We start from the raw sequence: 25,968 nt of genomic DNA, 5'->3' as shown, positions 1-25,968 counted from the left end.
AGAGGTGATGGGTGGGGGAATGAGATGGAGTAAAGAGGGACACCAGGGGACTTTTGAGGGAGATAGAAATATTCTATATCTTGATTGTGGTGGTGGTTGTGTAACTGTGTATATTTACTCAAACACATAGAACAGTAAGACAAAAAAAATGGATGTATTATACTGTGTGGAAATTATATATTAATGAGCATGTTATCAAAAAAGAAATGCATACATTAGATTTTTGGCTTAGTTTGGTTTGGTTTCAATAATGAGCTATTTGAAATGTTTTGGGTAGAATACTAACATAAAACAGATAAAATCAAGTAATTCTGAATGAAGTGGGGTGGGAAGTCTAGGTCATTCTGTGTGATTTAGCTGCTGCGAAACACACAATGCTTTACTTACTCAGGAATGTCAGATATGGGTTATTAGGTTTAAGCAAGAAAACTTTCCAATCATTCTTGTATAATTCAGAATCAAAAATTGGCTTCGCTTTGGTCATGAGAGCCCAGAGAATTTGTAAGTCTTTTTATATTTCTGAACACTAGTTATTTATAATGCTTTCCCAGGAACAATCTGAATGCACAGCCCGTCTTTTGGGAGACCTCACTGGTTATTGCGGCTCTGTATTGTTTTCCTGAAATCAGACATATACAGTCACAAACGTGTGCGAGTCTGTTCTCAATCTCTTTCTCAAATTCGCACACACTGTCAACAGAGTATTTTAAACAGTTGTATTCTATTAAATAAAATCTTATCTTTTTTGTCTGAGATTCTATATATATATCACCATTGAATTATAAAATAACCTTTATCACCCAAGTTTAAATTTTATCATTTGTTGATACTAGATTAGGACATATATAAGAGTAATTCTGTTGCTTATTGTTAAATATCAAGAAACATGATTTTTTTTGTAAATTTTCTTATATAATACCTTTACCTGATATAATATGGTATACTTATATTTATTTAGTACATTTATTGTATTGATAATTACTTTCAAAGATAATTCTGATATTGGGATATGAAATTTTCTGTAAATTTTTTTCATACCCATTAAGAAATTTAATATCATATGTCACAAAATGACAGAAGTAAGATCAGCTAATGGAAAGTCAACAGGAAATCCAACTGAGAGTATTTTATTTATTTTTTATAGTTAAAAATGAAATATTTTCATTTATGATTCTTTAGCATTTTCCAAGATTTTCTCCACCATTCAAACGTCTTACCTAAACCTATCAGTCCTCTGGTCTTTCCCTAGGAGCTGAGGCTCCTTATGCAAACTTATTTATTATGGTTGCTGAGAGGGTTTGATTCTGCTGTGTCCAGTCTTGAAATAAATTGTATTTATCAATATGGACTGTTTTACCCTCGCTGATGTATTCCAGAGCGGTAAAATATTGAGTTACGATTTACCTGCAAATCAAGTTTTCAATTTACTCACTAGAACTACCTTATTTATGTTTTTCTTTGTATTTTACACTAAGATTTTTACAGGAACACAATTTTTCTTTTAAGTACACATACACACAGAAAAGGACACAAATAACAAGTGTTGACTTGATGAGTTGTCACAAAGGGAACATACCCATGTAATCTGTACTTCAGGCAAAAATAAAAATATATTAGTATTTTGATGCTTTCCTAGGCCCTATTCCAGTCACCACCCCACAAAGGTAACCAGTCTCCCAACTTCTGGCACCAGAGAATGTGTTTGTCTGCTTTTTAAACTTGATGGAAATCAGCCTATACAGTATGTACTCTCCTAGGTCCAACGCCTCTCAGTCGGTATTTTGATTGTGAGATGCATTCATATTGCTGTATGGTTGCATAACATCCCATTGCATAAATCTGGAATAATGAGTTTTACTCACCCTCCACTTTATACATATTTGCAAATTTCTTTTACATTTTGCTTTCACAAATAATGCTGCTGAAAATATTCTGGTGAAATCTTCTGGTGAGGTATGTGTACTATTACACATTATCTATTACACTATTATCTATTACATTAGATAGATCACCAGAAGTTGAATTTCTGGGTAATAGAACATGCATAATATCAACTATAATAGACTCACATAATGGTTTCCTAGGTGGCTATACCTGTGTTCATTCCTACCAGTATTGAAACAGAGTTCCAATTGCTCCAAACCCTCACCAACACTTCTTTCTATTTCATTTAGTCTTCTGGTGGATATTATCCAAGTATGTCCTTTTAATTTGCATATCCCTACTGGATAAGGATGTTAAGCAATAGTTTAGATAATCATTGAATGCTTGGATATTATTTTTTGTTAAGCAGTGCCTGTACAAATGATTTCTGCCTTTTCCTTTCTTATCTTTTAGAAGTCTTTTATATATTCTAGATTCAAGTCTAGAAGGTATATTTGCAGATATTTTCTCCCAATCTGTGGCTTTCTTTACAATTTTGATTAGTCTTTTGATTAATAGAAATTCTTATGTTTAATGAGGTCTAATATAGCATGTCTACCTATGTGGGATTATTTTCTATCCTATGTAAGAAATCATTGCCTATTCCAAGACCATGAATATGTTCTCGTACATTTTCTACCAAAAGCTTTTTTGTTTTACTTTTCTGTTTACATCTAAATCAATTTAGAATTTATTTTTGCACACAGTGTGAGGCATAAACTAAGATTATTATTTTTTCAGATATCTAACAGACTCAGAATCATTTATTGAAGTGACAGTTCTTTCCATATTGTGATGGAGCGCTATGGTGTTGTAAATTAGATAATCATACAAACATCTTCCTGCTTCTGAGCTTGTACATTGAGACAATACTACACTCTCTCAATCATGATGGCTTTAAAATAGGTCCTAACAGGTCACAGTTTAAAGGTCGTACATTTGTTTGTTACATTGTCTTGACTCTTTGCACATCTACTTTAATTTTTGAAATCAACTTGTACTTTTCCACTAAATTTGCCTCCTGGGATTGTTCTTGGGTTGAATTTAGGTCTCTTAATCATTTTGGGAAAGAAATATTTCTTTACATATTGACTTTTCCAATTCATGAGCAAGTTTCATCCCTTTAGATCCTGTCTTTTCACAATTTTCTCAATACTATTTGTAGTCATGTCTTGATTTCTTGCCCATATTTCATTACATTTATTTCCAGCTTTTTGATGTTTTAGGATACTATTTTAAATGCATTATAAAAGTATAATTCTTTTGTTCATTTCCTGTGTATTTAACGCATTTGATAAATTCACTTAAAGAATTTTTCTATTGATTATTTTTTGGTTTTCTATGTACAGAATAATATCATTGCAAACAGGGTGCCTTTTACTTCATGTCTTTGCTCTTTATGCCTTTTCTTTCTTTGGAAATCCTTATTGCATTAACTAGGACACTCTTGAAATATTTAAAAATCTCATTCTTGCACTAGGGTAGAACACTGCATGATTTCAGTAATTCATCAGTAATAATGACATTTACCACAGGGTTTCAGTAAGTATGCTTTACCAAATTGAGTCCCATTTATGTTTGTAATTTGCCAAAAGTTCTTGTCAAGAATAGGTGTTGAATTTTACTAAATGTTCTCTATTAAGATTAGCATATGAGTTTTTCTCCCTTTCTATTAAAGTTGGGCTCACATTTGTCAAAGGAAAGTATTTAAGTGATTCAAACAGAAGTTGTTAAGGACTTTATTCAGGCTAATGAGTATCAGGAATCACCTGATACCAGGTAACTCCCAGATTGAAGCCAGGCTAGGGTTTACATATTATAGTCATGCATTGCTCAATGATGGGAATACATTCTGAGAAATGCATTGGTAGGTGATTTTGTCATTGTGCAAACCCTGTAGAGGGTACTTAGACAAACCTAGACGGTATAGCCTACTACACACCCGGGCTATACGTACTAATCTTATGGGACCAGTGTCGTATATTTGGTCCATCATTGCCCGAAATGTCATTATGTGGTGCATAACTGTACTACATACACATACACAACTCTACTGCATGAACACATATATTTTATATGAGCATATGTACATAATGCCCAGGTATATTTAAATGTATTCATCTATTGTTGATTAGGATATCCTTTTACTAAAATAAAATCTCTTGAGTGATTGGTTGGTTGGTTCTTTATTCAACAAATATTTACAATGAACAAAGTACGTGCCAGACTCCTCTGACTCCGAAGATGGAAGATGAACATAGATATACATGGCATCTTTGCTCCTGCTGTTTATAATGATCAAATGCTTTCATATTTGGAGGGCTTTGTATAAATAACCAAAATAATTATGTACCTTAAGTTAATCGTTTGGTGCTTCAAAATAAGTTCAAAGTTCAGGAAGATAGAATTAATCACTAATTTCATCTTGAGTCTGAATCATCTTGGAATATGATTGTTCATATAGAAATAGTATAAAAATGTATCAGATAGTTTCTATTGCAAATATATTAGTGGATCTATTTACATCCACCTGCTTTTGCCTCTCCTTGTTTTATTTGTAGTTTTCTTAGAACTGATTTGCCTTAAGGAGTTGCAATGAGAAAAATTATATATTATTTAATGTTTTAAAAACCTGAACCAGTTTCAAATTAATACCCAATGATTGTCCATGCCAGATGAAACCATTCGCCTCTCAGTAGTTATTTAAATAGCCTTAACAGGTCTCACACTGGTATAATGACTTCCTCTCCAATTTCACGTGCGGATTTTATCTGCCTTGTCTATATAGCTATAAAGGTATATTTCTGTGTGGAGAAAGGACGCAAAATAATAGCCTCAATAGCAACGAAGCAGTCAAGAGCAAAAGGCTGTTTTGGTCATTGAAAAGCACAGGTTACTACCTCTCTGCCTATGGTTGCGTGCGATAACATCCTGACAGTCACTACTTGCCATTGCTTCTATGCACACCAATCCTAGGCATGTGGCCTCATTAAAGCCATTAATCCACTTATATTCAGGCAGAGGCCAAATTCATCTCTTAAAAAAATGTGAGGTTCTTTATTTTTCCCCCAGCTAAATTAGATGTTTTAGTGGAAGAAAATAATTAGATAAGTTTTAGCAGTATCTGATTTGCAACTCATTGCAAGCACAGTCAAAGCAGGGTCAGTAGAAAGAAAAAAAGAATCGTTTTAATGGAGGCTATTGATCTGTGGTAAAGCATAATGATTAAAGTAGACCTTTTGAGTTTTAGTTGCAAAGACGTACTATGTTCTAATTGCTGTAACCTTTGGGGATCTTCAGAAGGATAATAGTGCCGTACAAAGGTTAGAGCGGATTTTGGGGAGAAGCTGTTTAACTGAACGTGATGATGTACCAAAGAAACAATCTAAAGCAAATAAATCACTTATTTTTTTCCAACAAGGACAGGTAAGAAAAGAAAAATCAAAATTTGGATTTAAATTTGTAATTACTCTTAAAGGCATACTCCTTTAATACTAAGTGCCAAAACTGTATCATTGAAGACAGCAAAGTCTTAGAAATCCATTTTTATTAAAGTCTTTTGGGGCAGAGCATAGTAGGTCCTTACACTCAAATCAATGTGGAATCTTGTGTTTCTAGTTTTATTTTTTCACAAAGTTAAAGATATTTGATGTATAGACCTACTTTATACATTTTTGAAGTATTAGTAAAAATTCTTCAAAGACAAAATACCCTACAGATCTTTCCAATACTGTTATTCACCAAAATTCCAAGATTATTAATATAAGATGAATTCTTGAAGGTGTCAAGGAAAATTTGCATTGAACAGAGTTAAACAGTCAAGGAAGCCTTTATTCAAGGCATGCAATAGGGGAGAGAGATTGAGCTCAGCTCCACTGAAACCAAATGCTGGAGAGATTTAAGCACTGGAGAGGACTAATAGAAAAGTGCTGGAGGAAAGTGGAGTCAGGGGGAGGTTGTCAATGTGATTGTTTGCTAATTGTTAATAATTGTAATAGTTGGTTGGGCTCCTACCCTCCAGGGAGACTGGGAGATGGGGCCACTATCTTTCTAGGTTGCATTTCAAAGGATGGTTTCCAGGTATGAGAAAGACACACCTGGGCTATAAAACTAACAGAGGCTGAGAGAAGATTTATATCTCAAAGAGACAGAGAATTTATATTCAAGCATTTTCTTTCCTTTTTTTTTTTTTTTTTTTTTTTTAAAGATTTTATTTTTTCCTTTTTCTCCCCAAAGCCCCCCGGTACATAGTTGTATATTCTTCGATGTGGGTCCTTCTAGTTGTGGCATGTGGGACGCTGCCTCAGCGTGGTTTGATGAGCAGTGTCATGTCCGCGCCCAGGATTCGAACCAACGAAACACTGGGCCGCCTGCAGCGGAGCGCGCGAACTTAACCGCTCGGCCACGGGGCCAGCCCCTATTCAAGCATTTTCTAAAGTAAAGGCTCTAAGCTTTAGTTACACTGAAGACAACATTAATACCATCTTGACAAAGACAAAAGAACTTATAAGTGAATTGTTAAAAAATCAGTCAGTTGGGTCAAGCACAGTTATTTCCTATGACTGTTTATATGTGAATATGAGCTAGACAAGAATTTCTTGACTAAAGGTCTTTCACCTTTAAAGGTATAAATATTTTCCTATTTCACCTATAAAGGTATAATATTTTCAGAGAAGTTTTCTCCATCTCCATTTAAATGATGACAGAGAAACAGTTAATTTAAGACTAATGACTAATTTAAGAGTGTTAGGTCTTGCAAATATCCCAGAACTCAGATGTGAGACTACCGACTTGCATCTTTTATGAAATTTACTTTGAGGTCATTGACTTACTAGAATGTTGAAAGAGATAAAAGACTCTCTCAATAGAGGGAGAGACATTACCAGAGTTATGGGTAAATTATTGATATTGCACATCCCAAATAAAGTTATTTGCATTTTAATACTTGCCTCCAGCCTTTGTTCCCTCGAATCTCTGATGTGAGATAGACAGGCAAAATTATCACTACAATTTTCCAGATGGAAAAGCTGATACAACCCCTTGAAGCAGGGCAGTCACAGAACATACTCTTAAATATTCTGCTGTGTGAACAGAATGTTACTGAACCAGGTTCAGTTTTGCCCATTGTCCAGAAAGCCAATCACCAAAATGATGAGGTTGCAGCAGATAGAGAGGGTTTTAATCACAAGGCAGCCAAGTGAGGAGACAGGAGAACAAGTTTCAAATCCACCTCCTTGAAAATAGAGACTCAGGAGTATTTATGGGGTACAGGGACAAGAAGGTCTGAAGGATGGGAATAGATGATTGGAGGTAAAGAAAAGTGAGGTAATTGATGATCCGTGCAAGTGTAGTCAAGCTTCATGCCTCTTCAAGGATGCAGGTTCACAAAATGGTGGTGTTTCCACTATCTGAGGGTGGTGTTTTTAGCTTCTTAATGTCAGAAAGATCACTTACCAGGTGGCTGCGTAGGTCCAGTCGATGAGTTGGTGGTCTCATCCAGCCTGAACTGGACAAGGGGGTCCTAATTCCTGAAAAATGGCTCAAACACCCATTACTATGGTGACCCGGGTGCCAGGGAGATGTTATGTGTAGGAACCCACTGGGAGCCAGATAATATATTGCCTAAGTAGCACAGTTAACAATGAGGGATGGATGAACAACTGAAAGCTATAATTAGTAATTGCAAAAAAAAAAAAATTAGGTACTAGCTACCTAATTGTAACTGCAGGCCCTCAAGGACCAGTTCAACTGACCCTGTCTTATCAAAAGAGTGATTAAGAATTGTCTTTCAGAAAATGTGCAAAGTCACATAGCCAAAGCATGCACAGAAGAAGAAATCTTGACCTGAAAAGACCACAGAACCAGAGATTCTCCTCCCTATGGAACCAAAGGTACATGACCAGAAGTCGAAAGTTGGATTCTTATCAGAGGCCAGGTGTCCATCATTCTGGAAGATCCAGTATTCAAATTCCTTCCCTACCTTACCATAAATGTTTAGAACCTTGTCCTAAATGTTTAGAACCTTACCATAAATGCTTGAAGCCCACCAATCAAAATCTGTCCTGCCAGCATTTCCACATGCCAGCCTGTTCCTTCTAACCTCTTAAATTTCACCCTGAATCCTGAATCGGAGAGAAAGATCTGAGGGCACACACCCCCTGTCTCCCTGCAGACAAATCTTGCAGAATAAAGTTGACCTCTTTTCCCAAAGGATGATACTGTAATTAATTGGCTTGTTTATGTGAATCAGGCAAGAGACTCTCAATTTTGTGCAGTAACATAATCATTAATGGCTGTTTATGGCTTTCAAGAATAATTCTCTTTTTATAGATAAGGAATCTGAGACTTTGAGGCCCAATGCCACAAATATACTAAGAGTCAAGTTTGGTATTTTTTTCACTATACTATACATATGGATTTGGTATTTCAGTACTCAGAGTCCTCAATAGCCAATTACTTATTAAGTTTTAGATCTTTCATTTTCATATCCTAAAATCTAACTTTCTTGAAACTTCTCTTACCTTCATTCATGAATGTAAAAACTATGAAGATGATGAAGAAGAATGACTTGGAAGAGGAGGAAAAGGAGGAGGAGAAAGAGAATAAAAAAACAGCTGCTTTTATAGATATATTCCTTGTTTTCCAAAGCTCAAACATCTAATGAGAAATCAACCTAGAAAATCTGTGCTGGATGAAGACAGGAAGGAGGCTCTGAGGAGTGGAATTTGCTTGTCCTTTGATGAGAGACATTTGCATTTGTGAAGGAAGTCTCCATCTGTGGGGGTGTCTCCCTCTCTGCACCAGGAGGAAGGGAGAAGGACTTTATCTCTAGAAACTCTTAATGGGGAAGGCAAGGACTTAAGTCTTGTTTATTGTACTCGTCTGGTAACCTCATGTAACTGACCCCTCCCCCACAACCAACATCCTCCTTTGTCTTTAGCTGAAGATAATATTTAAGGTGGTGGCTTCAGCCATTTACTTACTCTGGTTTGATTCTTATCTAAAAGTTATAGGACCATCCAATAACAAGACCCCACCTGCACTGATACCATTTTAACAACTCTTTTTATATATTCTTTCCTTTGTCTTGTAAAGAGATAACTCACATACCTATGCCTTAAATTTAGCCCTATCTTCAACCCATGTTTGTAGCAGCTTTTTACTGCCCATGGGTCCTGTCCCCATGCTATTCCACACTATTCTCTAAATAAAAGCACTACTGCCAGACCTTGAGAGTCCAAGAAACCTTTCCTTCAACTCATCGGCTCACCAACCCCTCATCATTTATACGTTGTTTTTTCTTCTCTGTTTGTTCTTCCTTCTTAGCCCTTCTTTTGCCTGTTTTCTTGCCAATTAGATGTTGATATATTGTAGTTTGTAACTTTGACAAGTGATTGTACAATTTTCACTGTAGATAACTTTGTTTCATTCCTTTATTTTTAATGCTGTGAACCATAATAGATTCATACCAATTATGAAAGCACCAAAACACCTAAAACATATAAAATAAAGGGTAAAAATGATTGGGTACTTATTACTAACTCTAAATCTTGTTGATAATTATTCAAAATGCACACCTGTAGTGTCATGAAAACAATTAGTTACCCCTATGTGAAATTAAAACCAGAGATTATCATTAGAATTTTTAAACCATGATATATTTTTGAAGACAAACATGAAGAGTCCTTATAGATCACTAGCTTAACTTGAATTTTGATATCTTCAAAAGATGAGCTTATTGGATAAATTCTTATCGCAGGTTTTAAAAGAAAGAAAATTTATTTTGTGTCAGTTCAAGGAGAAAAAGAATCTGAAACCAAAAGAGTTACTGAATTGGTTAATGGGAAACGTGTGCATATTTGATATATTTATTTAATAATGAATTTTAAACATGAATAAAACATTAGTGTAAATTGATAGGCACAAGCAAAATCAGTTTGATTATTAAATAAATTAAAAGCCAAATACTTTTTATACCAGTGATCTCTGGTATTTGAAGTCATCCCTTTATCAGACATGGACATGAAAAATTATAAGAAATTAAAGGATATTTTTCATTTTAGCACTTAAAAATCTGTGATTTATTAGCATGTTTTAAGTGAAGAGTGGAATAACTATCTAATTATTAAAGCTTCTGTGGAATCTATTAAGGGCATATATATTAGAGAGGAATGGCACATACTCTAAAAGAACTCCTAAATGCCACATCATGTTCTTGCAGAGTGCAGGGCCAGACTTTTAATAGCCCGATGGTGACAGTGCATATGCATCTAAGGGCAAAGCACATGCAGAAGAAGCTAATTAACATCAAACACTAATTAGTCCCTCAGTATTTAGCAATGAAGTATCAGCAGCTGTCTTAGATGCCATATGCTAATTAGCATTAATAAACTTCAGAAATAATTGTCTCCATTGTTCTGTGTCATAATACTCCCTCTAATTGTACTTTGGAGAGCATTGCCTATAAATGGTAGCAAGCATTCCATAGCATTGCTTGAAGTTTAATGAGCAATTTACTGTGACTTGTGGCATTAGAAAAGAATATATACAGGAAAGAGAAAAGATTAATGCCAATTTTTTAAATCCATAATTAAGTTGTTGGCTGGTACTCTTGTCTCCAGCTATTCAAACATTCAGACAGGAAAGATTGTTACTTCGGCTCCAGATTAACTTCAGGGTAATAAAATGTGAGGTTTAATAGAGATGACCTGAGTCACTGCCTCAGCCAGCATGCCACTACTGTTTTCAAAGATCAGTTTAGTCTTTCACTGGAAATAGTCTGTGCCATTTTGAGGTGCCTGAAATGTCAGGTGGGAGAAAGAGCATCTTTCTTTGGAGAGAAAACAATTCTCATTTTCTTGATGTCAGCAAAAGTCAGCAGAGTGCATCTTTGATAGTGCGATCTGAAGTAAACACAGAAGATGACCACTAATTATCTTGGAAAATGTTTAACATTTCAATAATTTTCACTAGTTATCGGTCCATGATGTAGACTGCAAAATAAAATGTCATGAGAGTGTGGTGGTTGCCTACAAATAAATGGATGGCAAAGATTATGAGATATGATTCTTGACCCTAGGAAGTCTGCAATGCAATTAGAGGGACTAATGGATATGCAGTGATGTTCTAAACAATTAGTCAACATCAAAGAGTGCATTTTGTAAACTGTAAACACTGTATATTCCTGGAACATTTTTAATAATTGAGAAAACAATAGGCGACGGTATAAACCAAGGGTTAAAGACATATATAGCAAATGGTATAAGTGCTACATGAACTTCCATAAGCATTTATTCTTTATTTGAAATGAAAAATAATTGGAAGCAAAATATTTAGAAGTTTTCCAGAAATTAAATGAAGTGTTTATTTGGTAAACACTACAAGGAATTATAATGTACATATTTGTTAGTATTATTTGCCACACAGATCAGTAAAGGCATAAAAGTGTGTCTTAAATCCCCTCATAAATTATAAAAACACTTAAAATTTTTTATTTTCATTAAACCTAATTAATTTTGTAATCAGTTTATATTAGTTTATTTTACCTAAAATTGTATTTTAAAAGAAATACAGCGCTTATTACTGTAGGACCTTTTCCTCTAACAACTAATAACCTTAAACCATTTAATTTGTTCTTTTAAATTCTAGCTAATGATCAAATTTAAAATAATAACAGAAGAGAAAATTTTAGTTACTAAAGAAAACCGAGAATATCTCCTTGCATGATATCCATCCTGAAACCCCAAGAATTCTGTATCTGTTGTCTTTATCTTATGGCTGCAGTGACTCGGAAAGGCTTATGTTCTTTCTTCGATGTAGCCACTAGAATTTTAGAGACAAATATTGTGTTTTCCTTTATTATCACATAGCATCATACTGTTTGTGTTTATTGGTGTTAATATTATCTCTGATTATTTCTGTATACGTAGTTTTATTGATCTGATTTTTTTGATTAATTTTATCCTTAGGGATTTTATGTAAACTTTTAAGCTGTATTCAAATTCTTTGTGTTAATTAAGTGAACAATCATTAAATGGGAACATTAACAAATTCTATCAATTTCAAAATGGAACTAATATAATTTGCAGTAAGTTTTATTAATTCTGATAATTTATGTTGATTCATATAGGAACTGTAATAAAACTCACCCCTATGAAGCTTGCCTTTAATTCACAAATGCTATAATGTAAGGGTATAAAGCATATTTAAGAATCCATTTTAAAGGCTTAATTAACAGGAATAACATTAATGAAATTCAAATATTAAGAATAAGATATTTTATACAGAAAGGTTTAAGACAATGTATCATTGGCTATTGTGAAACATTGGTCCAGAGGGGCAAACACATACACACACACATACTCCTAAATAGGCAGTTCATATTTTGCATTTACTATTGAGATAGGACAGCTCCAGACTTAGGAAAGCGAGAAAAGAGAGGAAGGAAGGAAGCAAGCAAAGAGGGAGGAAAGAAAGAAAGAAGGAAAGAAGAAAAGGAAGAAAGATACATCATTGGTTTCATTCCTGGTGTAAATTATAAAATGCTCCCAAGATCCTGCCTTCTCTGGGAGTGTTTGAAAACCGCTCAGGAAGCTTGATTCCATATTATTGCATGCTCTCTACTGTCTCCATCAATTGAAGTGAGGCAGATAGCTACCTGGCAAAGTTTGATCTTAGAATGCGGGTCTTTAGTAATAAATTTTAGCAAATCCTGTTTTGTAAGATCCTTGTGGAATAGTAATGAACTTTAGGGCTGAGAAGTGAGATAATCTTATCAGAATTGTATAGTGGTTTCCAGTTTTCTTAATCTTATTGGTTGACTGAAATTTTGCAAACTCATCTTCATCCTCATGGGATGTGATTAGCCTCTCCAGGTTAGCATTATTGTCATCACTACCCATAAGAACAGTTCACATTTATTAAAGTATTTCTGTGAGTTGGACAATATATTAAAGAGTTTAAATATTGGATCTCTTTCCGTTCTTCAAACCACCCTAGTCAGTAGATAGTGTTCCTCTTCTTATTATTGCCACATTCCAGATGATAAAGTTTAGGATGTGAGAGGACAATTTTCTCAAGGCTATGCAGCTAGCACAATCTTGGACTCAGAATGAACTCAGGGAGTGGAGTCATCAAACTCATTTTATAAACAATTTTATATAAACTCGATATTCAGCTATTTTGCTCTGGTATTTTCAGATAACTTCACATAGTGTATAAAATCCACTCAGTCTGCAATCTTTTTATTTACAATCTACTCATTCTATTTTTCTATTATCTTAAGTTGATTTAACCACTAGGAGAAGTTAATTTTAGTTTTAATGTAATTATTAAGGTTTTCTAAATTAAAAGCCTCAATATTTTTATAAATCCGTTTCCACATAATCCATGCCGGCTAGACCAGTCTTCATTCCTAGTTGATCTACACGGTTGGCAGTTACTGTTATGAAAGCTGTTATTGTTTCTTGCCAAAAAAGTGCTTTATACCATTATCCACAAATGCATCTAAATTTATAGATAAATGTATGTTAATTAACAAAAACTAATAACATACATGAGTCTCCTTGTTATTAATCAAGCCTGAAAGAATGCACACAAGTATAAGTAACAGCGGCATGTCTTTATGAATTGTAAAATAAATATCCTTCTGCCAATTAAGATTGTTTTTTTCAAAATTAGTAAATTTCAAAGGCATGATTGTATATTCCTTCTTATATATAAATGAGAAACTAGTGGTTCAGAAATGCAAGTAAAATGCCCCCACATCTTTCTGGCTAACTCTTAATGCTCATGATAATCGACTACTATTCTCTTGTCAGTTTCTCTCTCTCACCACATTAAATACACTATATGCAGGTGCCTTGCCGGCAGGACTTGTGTGAATTATTCATCTTCCAACCTCCAGGGCTTGGTAGTCACATCACAGAGGGCTCAGAATATAACTGAGCCCTGTACTTAAAAGTGCCAAGTAGGGGCCGGCCTGGTGGCACAGGGGTTAAGTGCGCACGTTCTGCTTCTCAGTAGCCCGGGATTCTCTGGTTCACATCCCAGGTGTGGACGTGGCACCGCTTGGCAAAAGCCAGGCTGTGGTAGGCGTCCCACATATAAAGTAGAGGAAGATGGGCATGGATGTTAGCTCAGGGCCAGTCTTCCTCAGCAAAAAAAAAGGAGGACTGGCAGTAGTTAGCTCAGGGCTGATCTTCCTCAAAAACAAAAAGTGCCAAGTAGTAGAAAACATACAGAATCTTTTACTTCAAAAACATACTTATTTCCTTGAGAGAATACACTGAAATTCCAAAACATAAAGACAGAAGTGAAGTGACTACCAAGTGATTGTGGATAGTTTATTGGTAGAAATAACATCTCCATTTTGAAATACTTAATCTCATGTAAATAATGTAGATAACTGAGTTTTATATGAATGCTGTCAAAAGGATTTTGGGCTAGAATCTACCTGTTTTCTTAGAATTAATTATTTAAATCAAATAAAACTGAAACAGTTAAGGGATTTTTTTCTTTACAAGGAGAATATATCTTATTTAATAGACATGGGAAAAATACTCTAACTTACAAGAAAGTACAATGTACATATCCTTTTTCCCAAAATGCCTTACTTATTCTGTCCTACTCCTTCCAGCATTTAAATAAGAGCAGAGGCTTTCAAGTTTATTTACCCAGTTGTAATTTATTTTACTTCTTAAGAAAGTGAAATTGTCTTTATTTATAAATTCTACCATATACACAGAGGTTTTCAGTAGATTAATTAGGTACAATTATTAAAGATTTACGCTATTTGAAGAATGGTTTTCTTATTTGTACATGTTGGGTTTTATACATATTACCAATCACATGATGCCTTGCTTGGTTTGAGACAAATAAAATAGAAGTAAGTAAAACTAGCTGCAGCCTTCCGTAATGACCAGCACATTAAATTAAATGAAAATCAAATATAAATAATGCTCTGCTCTTGCACAATACCAGATCCACGCTTGTTATTTTCATGGTTTCTTCTTCCTAATAATAATTAGTATGAACAATTCAAATAAAGAACAAACAAATAAATATTTCCCAGCAAAATAAATGACCTCAAGTTTCTTGAATTTCATCAAGGCTTAAAATCATATTTATGACAATAATTTCATTGGTCTTATGGTATATCTTTTATAAGTATAGAGCAAGATGCTGACGGTTTGTCAATGTTTGACATAATTATTTACATGTATTAAGGTCTGAATTAGATTAAATATTTAACATTATTTTAGGGGTTCCATGGTAAATATTAGTATTCAGAGAATTTTCCAGTCCTCCTTTCCTTGTGGCATGGACATGGCAGTGCTCATCAAGCCATGCTGAGGCAGCATCCCACATAGCAGAGCCAGAAGGACCTACAACTAGAATATGTAACTATGTACCCGGGGGCTTTGGGGAGAAGAATAAAAAAAAAACGATTGCCAACAGATGTTAGCTCAGGTGCCAATCTTTAAAAGTAAGTAAATAAAAAATAAAAGAATGACTTCTCAGGCAAGAGACGTTTATACCTAAGGTCTAAAAGTAAAAATATTTAATAGCAGTCAAGCAGTTAAAAGATCACAGTGCTAATCAGTTTAGGCTAGGTTATGCTGTGAGGACAAACATCTCTAATATATCAGAAGCTTCAAATAAGTTTTAAAACACGCTGAAAATACATGTCGAATATAGATCACCCGAGGGACTCTGCTCGTTGCTGTTACTCAGATATCCAGGATAGCAAAGACTCCTTTAGTTTATAATGCTACCATCTCAAAAGAAAATATTAGGTTTCACCACCATACTCGAAGGGAACATGTAGAAAACTCTGCTTACATGCTTAAAGGCTCTAAAATACCTCCACCTGAAAGTGGCACATTTACTGTTTCACTGAAATTTCATTTGCTAAGGCAAGTCACATGGCCATATCCATACCCTCAAAGTGGAGGGAAAGTATAATCTTTTTTTTTTTGTCTTCCCCCCCAGATTTATTGAAGTATAATTGTCATATGTTTTTGTACACATTTAAGTGTACAATGTAATGATTTGGTATTTGTATATATTGTGAAATAATTACCACAATAAGGTTAGTTAACACTTCCATCACCTCGCATAGTTACAATTTTTTTTTTGGTGGTGAGAACTTTTAAGATTTACTCTCTCCAGCAAAACCCTGGGCCACCAAAGCAGAGCACTCGAGCTTAACCACTTGGTGACAGGGCCAGCCCAAGAGGTCATTTACTTTTTATTTTGCATGGTCATGTAAAATATTTGTGGTTTTTTTCTGTTTAATGTATTCTATTTCTTTTTAAAATTTTTTACTATCTTTTTAACATTCTCACGTTGTGGTAGAGACACCTCAAACCTCCTGTACCCCCTTCTCAACTCCTCTGAGCAGTCAGGAGGATTATAATCAGCTTGTGACTCATTAGGAGCATCTGATGAGTGTTGGCCAGTGGATTGTGAGAAGTGAGGAGAATCACTTTCAGGACACAGAGATTTTTTTTCAGTAGTTCTCGTCTTTCTTTTTCTCCTAAGGCTTCAACCAGGGGAGCGCAGTGCTCCAGAATGCTGGTGCCTCTGGGAACCTGAACCAGCATTGCCCCGGAAGTCACTGGGGTTCTATTTGTGTTAAAAAACAGACATGTAGTGCTTTCAACCTCTGAGGCTTTGTTCGTTTGTTTGCTGTAGCATAATCCAGCATATCCTGACAAACACAGATATGACCTAAGACCTGTGTATATTCTCACGTCATAAAAACTATCTCAGTCAACTTAAAAAAATGATCCTAAAGCCTCAACTCACTTAAGAAAATAAAAAGACCTTTTACAATTCGAATAGAGCATTCTATTGGCCAGTAGCCTCCCTTTGTCATAAGTCCTCTAATGCCAGAGTTTTTAAATAAATCCCAGGAGTGACTTCAGCCAGATAGTGGGACAGGAAGTCCTACGCCCTCTTCTCTCCACAGAAATACTGATAAAAACAATATTGGGGCTAAAACATGCTTATGAGAGCTCCAAACTCCAGAATCTGGTTAAGAATTTGCAATACACCAACGCAACACAAAATTGAGGAAAAATGCTTTGAAAAGGGTAAGAAGAGCTGTACAACTTTGTCTGCTTCAGCCCCTGCCCCAAGCTGCCACAGCTCAGTCCCCAGAGACATCCACTCAGACCAAGATTTCGAGAGTGAGGGAAGCATCCATCAGACATCCCCAGCCTTTAGGGTGCTGCCCAAAAGGCTTACTTCTTTCTCACCTCTCTCAAAACACTGAGGCATCGGGACAAGTTAGAATGCTGGGGGAAGCTAAGCACAAAGGGGCGTGGGCTCTCAGTAGCCTCACAGCTCTGCAGGAATGGGAGAACCTTGAGACTTGACCTTCAGGTGGGAGGAAGAGAAGTGGAGCTTGCACCCAGCTGCCAGCATTCCAGGGCACTCCCCTAGGGAAAAGAGGAAAGAGGCTGGCAGCCACCAGCTGTATTAGACACTTCGCAAGTACTGAGAAAACAAGAACAAATGGGGCCTGGTCAGTGTCTTCAACATCATACTCCAACAACCAACACTCCAAAATAGTGTGAAGTTTGTTCACTGTCACCAAGATCACACTTTATAAAAACTCCTAATAAAAAAACCTCCAGTTTACTTTTTATCATAATTGCCATTAATTATTCCTAATATAAACTTAAAGTTCCAAATATACCTCAACTAAAATGTAGAACATTGTTAACACTGGTCCTAGAACACAAGTAAAGACAAAGTAAGACATACTCCTAAAGACTTCTTGAATGTATTAAATCCTATAGATGCTGATATGCGATTTATACCTATAAGTTGACGTAATTGTTTTTATCTTTATTTGGGTTTAAAAATATGTATTTTATGCTTTTGAAATGATACACATGTAATCAAAAACCTACACTTGGTGTTAGAATTTTTTCAACATTAAATTTCCTGCAATTAAGAGAAGTAGAATATTATATGTCCATTTTCTGGGATTACGAATAGTATTTTTTAATTAACAATATAACCAAATACTTAAATCCGTATCTTCTGTGCCTGAGCAAGTTTTTAAAGATTAAATTAAAAACGGAAAGCTAAGTAGTGCTCTAAAATTGAAAGACTAGACAATATATGATAAGAAAGGCAGCCTCTCAATTGCTGGCAGTTAACTTTGCAAATTCACCTGAATGTTAACTCAAAAAAGTCACCTATTATGTTCTCTGGTTGTTTTCTTTTTTTTTTTTGGTTTTGAGGAAGATTCGCCTTGAGCTCGCATCTGCTGCTAATCCTCCTATTTTTGCTGAGGAAGACTGGCCCTGAGCTAAGATCCGTGCCCATCCTCCTCCACTTTATATGTGGGACGCCTGCCACAGCATGGCTTGACAAATGGTGCATAGGTCCGGACCCTGGATCTGAACTGGTGAACCCTGGGCCACGGAAGTGGAATGTGCAAACTTAACCACTGCATCACTGGGCTGACCCCTCTGGTTGTTTTCAAAAGAGGGTCAAATATATGCTATGCGTTAAATCACCAATCCACTAAGTTATTTTGACTTATTTAAGCATAGGGCTTATAGCATTCAGTTACTGAATGATTATAAGAAAAATATCAAGAATAAATTTATCACTAGAGTGTGTGTTTTTGTTTTTTCTTCTGAGAAGGATTCGCCCTGAGCGAACATCTGTTGCCAATCTTCCTCTGTTTTATATGTGGGCTGCCATCATAACATGGCCGATGAGTGCTGTAGGTCTGCATCAGGATCCAAACTGTGAACCCCGACCGTCAAAGTGGAGCACACCAAAGTTAACCACTACTGCAGTGGGGACAGCCTCTCGATTGTATATGTTTAAATTGTTTTCAAAAATATGGTGCAGTGCATGAATAAAAAAGTGAAACTTGCTATCATTCCATACATGAAGCTTTTCATAGATACATTTCAGTAGGTACATCCTGTTTTTACTAAATTTCCTTAATTATCGCTGTTATTGTAGCCACAATTGTCACTTAAAAGCCCATGTATAAATCATGGCTATTCAAGTAACCTTGGGGATAGGACTTTATCTCTTTTTATTCTATCTTGAGAGATTTCATCAATAAAACTAAGATAAACCAATACATGGTTAATCATGGGTTTTTTTTGCAAAAAACTTCATGAGTAAAAATATGCTTTCATGCTGTTCAAAGTTAAGGTCAGCACCTCAGTTGGAGCCCATGGAGCATAATTTAATAGGTGCAATCACTATCCATGTCTAGGAAGGTGAACTTATTTATTGAATCCATTGAGTCTACGTCTATTTCATTCTCTATCAACTTAGTTTTGTATCAAAATTTGTTAAATTACAACCAATTCTTTCCCAAGGTTGAAGCTTAAAGAACTCCCAATGGTCAAAGCTGGAATAACTTCAGAATCAAAATAAACAATGACAACATAGGATTACAACCTGAGGAATAAAATAAATGTCCCTGAGTCCATATTGATACAGACAAATAGTGGATACGTAAATCAGTGGGAGATAAGAGACGAATCTTCACTACAGAAGACTTCTAGATAATAAATGGAAAAGGAATAAGGGAAACAGAAAATCACCGTTAGACCATTGCAGTGCGAATTACCACAGGCAAGTTCCATGGATTAGTAGAAAAAAACTTTAAGTTAGTAGCATCGCTTTAAGAAAAAAGATCATGTTTGCATATCCTCAAGATATCTTCTCCCAAATATTTATTAATTACTCTGGTACATATATTCACAAATTTCTTGATACTCATCTCTCTAGAAGGTAATTCATAATTCCTCTCTTCTTTAGAATGTCCTGAATTTAGCAACTGACTTTTAGCAGAGTATGGAAAGGAGACATAGTAACTTGAACATGGAGAAAGCTGGTAGACACCACCTTAACATAGTGATCATGATTAGTCTACCATAACAAGTAATGGTAGCTTGTACTGCCAGATAGAAGGTTGTAAGAAGAGCACCCACTTCTGTGGGATTTTCCCAAAAAGAATTTTTAAAACCCAGCCTAAACATGAGAAAACATCAGACAAATCCATACTAAGTATTCGATCAACACTCCTCAAAGGTATCAAGGCCAAGAAATGTAAGGAAAGACCAAGAAACTAACATATTTTGGAGAAAACTAAGGACATGTGATGAAAAAAGTGCAATTTTGTATCCTATGTTGCATCTTAAATTGGAAGGGCATTAGTAAAAACCTAGTGGAATACAAAGAAAGTCTGTGGTTTAGTTAATAATGTTGTTTATAGTATTAAATCTTCATTTTGATATGTTTATAATGGTTATTTAACATATCATCAGTAGAAGCTGGAGATGGATATACAGGAACTCTCTGTGCTATCTTTACAACTCTTCTGTAAATCTAACGTTATTTTGAAATAAAGATTTTTTTTTAAGACTAGGTTTTTGACATATGCAAACATTTTATTTTAATGCAGGTGACAAATTACATATGGGAGTTTTTGCATGTAGATGTCACTTACCAACTCTAAAAGAATTTCATTGGTTAAGAATTTTAAACAATGTTTTCCTTATGTCTCAGAAGTTTCAGAGATAAGATAACCTGGGATTTCTTGATATAGATTATAGACTTTCTATGTATGTTCCTGTCTGTATAGATGGAAGTGTGATGGCTAAATATTTTGTTTAAGAAAATATACCCTACCAATTAAAGACAATATTAACCTTGTCTTCAGGCAATATTTATTATTTTAAAATATCATGACTTCTCTTCTTCATAAATCCTACTATATTTATATTTTATTCTAATATTATCTGTTTTCTTTCTTCAAGAGTGTTTGGGTTTGTTTTTCTTCCTCTTGTCCTGCTTTAAACAAACTCTCTCTGCATTTTCTTAAAGTCACCACTCCCTCATAAATCATTCAATTCAAAGCTATAAAACAAGTTTATCTTATCCAGATTAATCATCTCAATCTTATCACCTTGCTCACAATCCCTGACAGGCAGCCTTGAGTTTATGTTGGAGTGCCAGCCACATAGTTCTGACTAGAAGCAGACCATGAGAGTGACCTTGCCCCACTCTAAATTTTATAAATCTAAATGTATCCTGCTAAATCTTTACTTGAGTAAATGTAAAAAAGGAAAAAAAATAATGGCAAATAATAGAGAAATATACACATAAGTACATTTATATTCACATACATAAAAACATACACATAAGGCTGAGTATTATTTATTTTATTTGCAAAAGACTACTTATACATCATAGCTTTAGGTAAAAGATTGGTTCAACACTCAGTATCTACCTTAGGGATATTTAATCTCAATTATTACATTTCTAATTATTCTTGTCAATAAAGTTATTATTTATTCTGTAAATTAACAGAGGAAAAATACTTGCAAAATGTGCCTATAAACCAATTGTTTTATTACGCTCTTGGTTGATGTAATTGTGCATTGTATATATTTCACCATTTCATAGTGCTCTCTGGCCATTAGTTATAAACTATTTTAGCGCAAATAACCGTTTCTTTCTGTTTCTTCCTTGCCAGGCTTTACCAAGTTGGACAGCCAGATAATGAGATAGCAACAGAGAGGAGAATGAGGAGGAGGAAGAGAGAGAGAGCATGAGGGAAAGAGCAGCACACACAGGAGTCAGAGAGAAGAGTGAGGTGGAGAGAGGAAAGGAGAAGAATAGTGAAGAGAGATGGAAGAATAGGACAATGGGAGTCCACGCTTATAACATGTCAAGGTCTGGTGCTTTGAAAATAATGAAATAAATACAAATTTAGTAAAACAGGTAGGCAGGAGGGGGATAAACAAAGATTTAAGTTGGTAACTGGGCTTTTGCAGTGAAAGATAATAGTTTCTGAAATGCCATTAATTCTGAGATCAGAAAACTTAATCATTTTCAAAGAAACAAGGAAAAACTGTATTACAAAGGCAAACACACACTTATTTTGGATTTTCCTTTTTCTGGGATATATATATAGACTGACAAATATTTTACATTTTGGCTATGCTAGTTTTCTATATTTCTGAGTAAAAAATTACCACAAAATTTAGAAGCTTATAACAATACGCATTTATTATCTCATAGTTTCCACAGGTAATGAGTCCTAGCAAAGCTTAACTTGTGTCTGTGCTCAGGGTCTCACAAGACTGCAACCAATGTGTCAGCTGGGCTGCATCCTCATCTTGAGACTCAAGTGGGGAAAGGTCCACCCACGAATTCACTTCAGATGTTGGCAGGATTCCTTTCCTAGAGGCTGTCTGACAGAAGACCCTGCTCACCTGCTGACAGTTGGCTGGGACCACTCTCCCTTCCTGGCAGCCACCTTCAGTTCTTTGCCTTGTGGTCCTTCCATAAGCCATTTACCATGTGGCTCTTTACTTCTTCAAGGCTACTAGAAGAGTTTCTTGGTCCAGTCTGCTGTGATGGAGTCTTATATAACACAACAAAATCACAGGAATGACTTTCCTGTCACTTTTGCCATGTTCTATCAGCTAAAAGCAGTTATTGGTTACCCCTATACTCAAGCAAAGGGGATTACAGAAGGAGTGACTCATTGGGGGGAGGGGTCACCTTAACCTGTGTCTGCCACACCTGAAAATAACAAAATCCTATATTAAAACTTTCATTCTAAATTTCACAAACATTTTTATTAAGTTATAGATGAACATATTTACTTTTACCTCCTTAAAAAACTCACACTCAGACATATTCACTGTTATGGTTAAACTTTATTTGTTCAATAATAATAAATGATAAATAAACATCTATTTGTGGGCATTTTAGTGCATTTATTAGTGGAAGAGGTCTGCAGTATTTCAAAGAAAATGTTCAGAAAGGGGGAGTGCATTTTTCTTTCTTTTCAATTTACATTCCTTTTGCATATTTTGCAATACCCTGCAGGAACGGCACTCACATACTCTGAAAGCACACAATATTGAGTTCCACTTCAGCCTTCCATCCCTGGTATCATCTTCTACTTCTCGGAATCAGGGTTCACATATTCTAAAGTTTTCTGGGATATTTCCTTTGTACTGATTCCTTCTTACATTTTTTGTTTGTTTTCTGTTTTATTTAGCACTTAATTAACAGGAACAAGAGTGGTTTGGAGTATGGCAGAGTCCATTCCAAATATGTCTTGGGCAATAAGGGTAATTGGAATGGAATTCTTTAGTCATAGAGTCATGGGCTGAATTGTGACCCTGAAAATTCATATGCTAGCACCTCAGAATGTGACCGTATTCAGAGATAGTATCTTTAAAGAGGTAATTAAGTTACCATGAGGTCATTATAATGGGCTGTAATCCAGTATTACGGGTGTCCTTAGAAGACAAGGAAATTAGGATGCAGACGTGTACAAAAGGAAAACCGTGTGAAGACACAGGGAGAAGATCGCTATCTAGAAGCCAAGGAGAAAAGCCCTGCGAACACCTCAATCTTGAACTTTCCAACCTCCAAAACTGTGAGAAAATAAATTTCTTTGTTTCAACCACCCAGTCCATGGTACTTTGTTATGGCAGCCCTAGCAAACTAATACACATAGACACATTGCTTATTATCAAAGTTGTATCTTATCACAACTCGAACCACAAAGCCATTGACTGATGACTGACATTGTCTCAGTCAGTTAATCAGACACAAGAACTGTAGCCACAGGCTACCCCTTGGCTGCTCACAGGACCTCTGTCAAAGGTGGGCCGAGATCTCCTTGTCCCAGCCAGCTGTCTCATTTTTCATCTGTTTACTTCAGGATGTAGACTGGAGAAGAGAGATGACGCAATATAAATCACGAGAACAACAGCCGCAGCTCAAGCCCCGTCTTATGACTGGCCAATCTCACTCAATATGCAAGAAAAAACAGTTTTTAAAGGTATCCTCCATGATGAATTAAAACTGGGAGTTTTACAAAAGTAAGATGAAAGGTTCTCCGTACTTCAAAGGAGTCAGGTGTCCATGATGCAGGGAAGTAAATGTTTGGTTTACTTTTGAACATTACCAGATCCAGAAAGCATGGAAAATTTCATTAGTAATTTGGCTTACAATGTAGAAATAAGATGTAACAGACTGGAAAAGAAAAAAAATAGTAAAATGTTAATCTTGTGACAATGGTGATTATTTTCTCTGCCCTCCTGAGAGATGTCATTATTTATATTCTTAATTAAAAGCGGCTTCTCCAGTGGCATTCAAATTCTCAAGAGAAATCAAATGCCGTTTTACTAAAAAGGCATCGAAACATTCTACTTGCATGACATATTTTGAGAGGCAAAGCATAGTGTCCTTCCTGAATGCCTTTGAAGGGAGTCTGCAAGATGCATCCTTGATCTCAAGTGATGCTTGCACGACCAAAGGATGTACTGAACTTTTCTTTCATTTTACTGAGTCTACTTCTGCTCCAAGGGTTAGACGGTAAACTCTGAACCCAAATGATAATTTATCGTTTCTTCATCTTTTCTGCCAAAGGGACTCTGGATCTCAATTCCTTCTAGGTTCCCCAGATTTTCTGATGGAGGACTAGGAAGAGAAGGACATTATTTCTTGAAAGGTAGTGATGAACTATGGCTATTTTATATCATGATGAACAGTTTACAAAGTAACATTGGCATTTTGATTGTTTGGTGTAAATATACGTATCCCAAAGGCCTCACAATCATTACTTTAGAACCAGGAGGAATACTGAGAAAATTTCTGCGCCTTTAAAGTTTCTGACCCCTGCAGGCTCATTTTCTGGCACAGTTAAGTTTCTGAAGATAATAAAGCACACATGGGTAAAATACACAAACTTTCTAAATCAAAAAGGGCAAAAGTGAAAGCACTGTGTCTTCCCGTGTACCTTTTACTTTTGTAATATCATTAAATAGCAAAATTCATATTAGGAATATATAAAATAAAATGCCGGTGGGAGTAGAACTTTTCCTCGAAATGCCTGTCTAGCACATCTAATTAGGTTTAAACTATAATTTAATACACCTTAGCAAGAAAACAGATAAATCACTTTTAAGAGTTTATGAAAATAGGATATAGGTGTGGTAGTACAAAGCATATATTTTATCTCCTGCATTGTTCTCAACAGACTTCTTCCTGAGACAACTAATTTGGAAAATATGCACTGTTATTTCTTGCCCATCCTGTCCCAAATGCAGCTGTTGCTTAATTACTTAACCCACAGATTTTGCAGCAATGAAGGCACCTTTCCATAACCAACCCAGAAAGCGATCTTTTCAAAATGACTACAAAGACAGCATAACGCACAAAATCTTTGGGAAGGTAAGAGAATGTAAAATCAAAAATTAAGTTTATGGTCTCACATTTATTTCCCTGATATGGTTCTAATATTCCCCACACCCTTACATAAACATGTCTTACTCTTCAATGATATGCGTTTCAAAAGATTGCTATGAATTTCACATGTAGGAGGTTGCAACAGCTAAGATATGAATAGCAAAATGTCAGGTAACTTTCTATATATCTGAGGGCACAATTATACATAAAAATGAAAAATAATTTTTAGCCACAGGTTACGTTTCAATTAAAATTTAAGGTAAGTGCAGTTTTCTCTCCTCCTAAGTCCTTGAAGATTTATAAGTCTTCATCATAAAATTTTCTCTATAGGTTTGTACTTCCAGTGGTGAAATTGGGATTAATCGAACAGCAGTGAAAAAGAAGCTACTGACCTACTCAAGAAGACTTCCGGAAAATCCCTTTGTTAGTGAAGAAGCTGCTGTGACCAGGTTTCAACATACAAAGAACATCCTGCTTGGTCTGCAATCTGCCCTGTCGTCTGACTTCACAGCTTTTGCTCCATCCTTTCAGTTTAGCTTGCCAGATAATCTTTGCTTGGAAAACAATACAAACTTGCAATAAGAAAAGCAGTATCAAAATAAAACAGTTATTTACTGTTTTTGACACTTTGTTATTTTTAAAATGTTTCGTAATTGCATTTTATCAATTTACAGAAAAAATACAGATAATTAAATGGAAATTTGCCCATTACCCAGATTTGAAGGATTGTATCTTCTTTGTATGTATGCATAGATTAAATTAAACAATATGAAA

At 35.3% G+C, this 25,968-nt stretch overlaps 1 long non-coding RNA gene across 1 annotated transcript in view; it reads right to left on the bottom strand.

Moving 5' to 3' along the window:
* Window positions 1-22,626: 22,626 nt before the first annotated feature.
* The window catches only part of LOC111774570 (uncharacterized), a 56,132-nt gene continuing 52,790 nt past the window's right edge, over window positions 22,627-25,968 (bottom strand). Inside the window, exons 3-4 of the long non-coding RNA XR_002809567.2 lie at window positions 25,587-25,748; window positions 22,627-23,979 (exon numbers count right to left, since the gene is read on the bottom strand). This is a non-coding gene — a long non-coding RNA (uncharacterized lncRNA). The remainder of the gene's footprint in view (window positions 23,980-25,586; window positions 25,749-25,968) is intronic.

The sequence above is a fragment of the Equus caballus genome, chromosome 8 (assembly GCF_041296265.1).
Source record: "Equus caballus isolate H_3958 breed thoroughbred chromosome 8, TB-T2T, whole genome shotgun sequence".
Classification (NCBI taxonomy): domain Eukaryota; kingdom Metazoa; phylum Chordata; class Mammalia; order Perissodactyla; family Equidae; genus Equus; species Equus caballus.
This window is presented reverse-complemented; position numbering and strand designations above follow the sequence as displayed.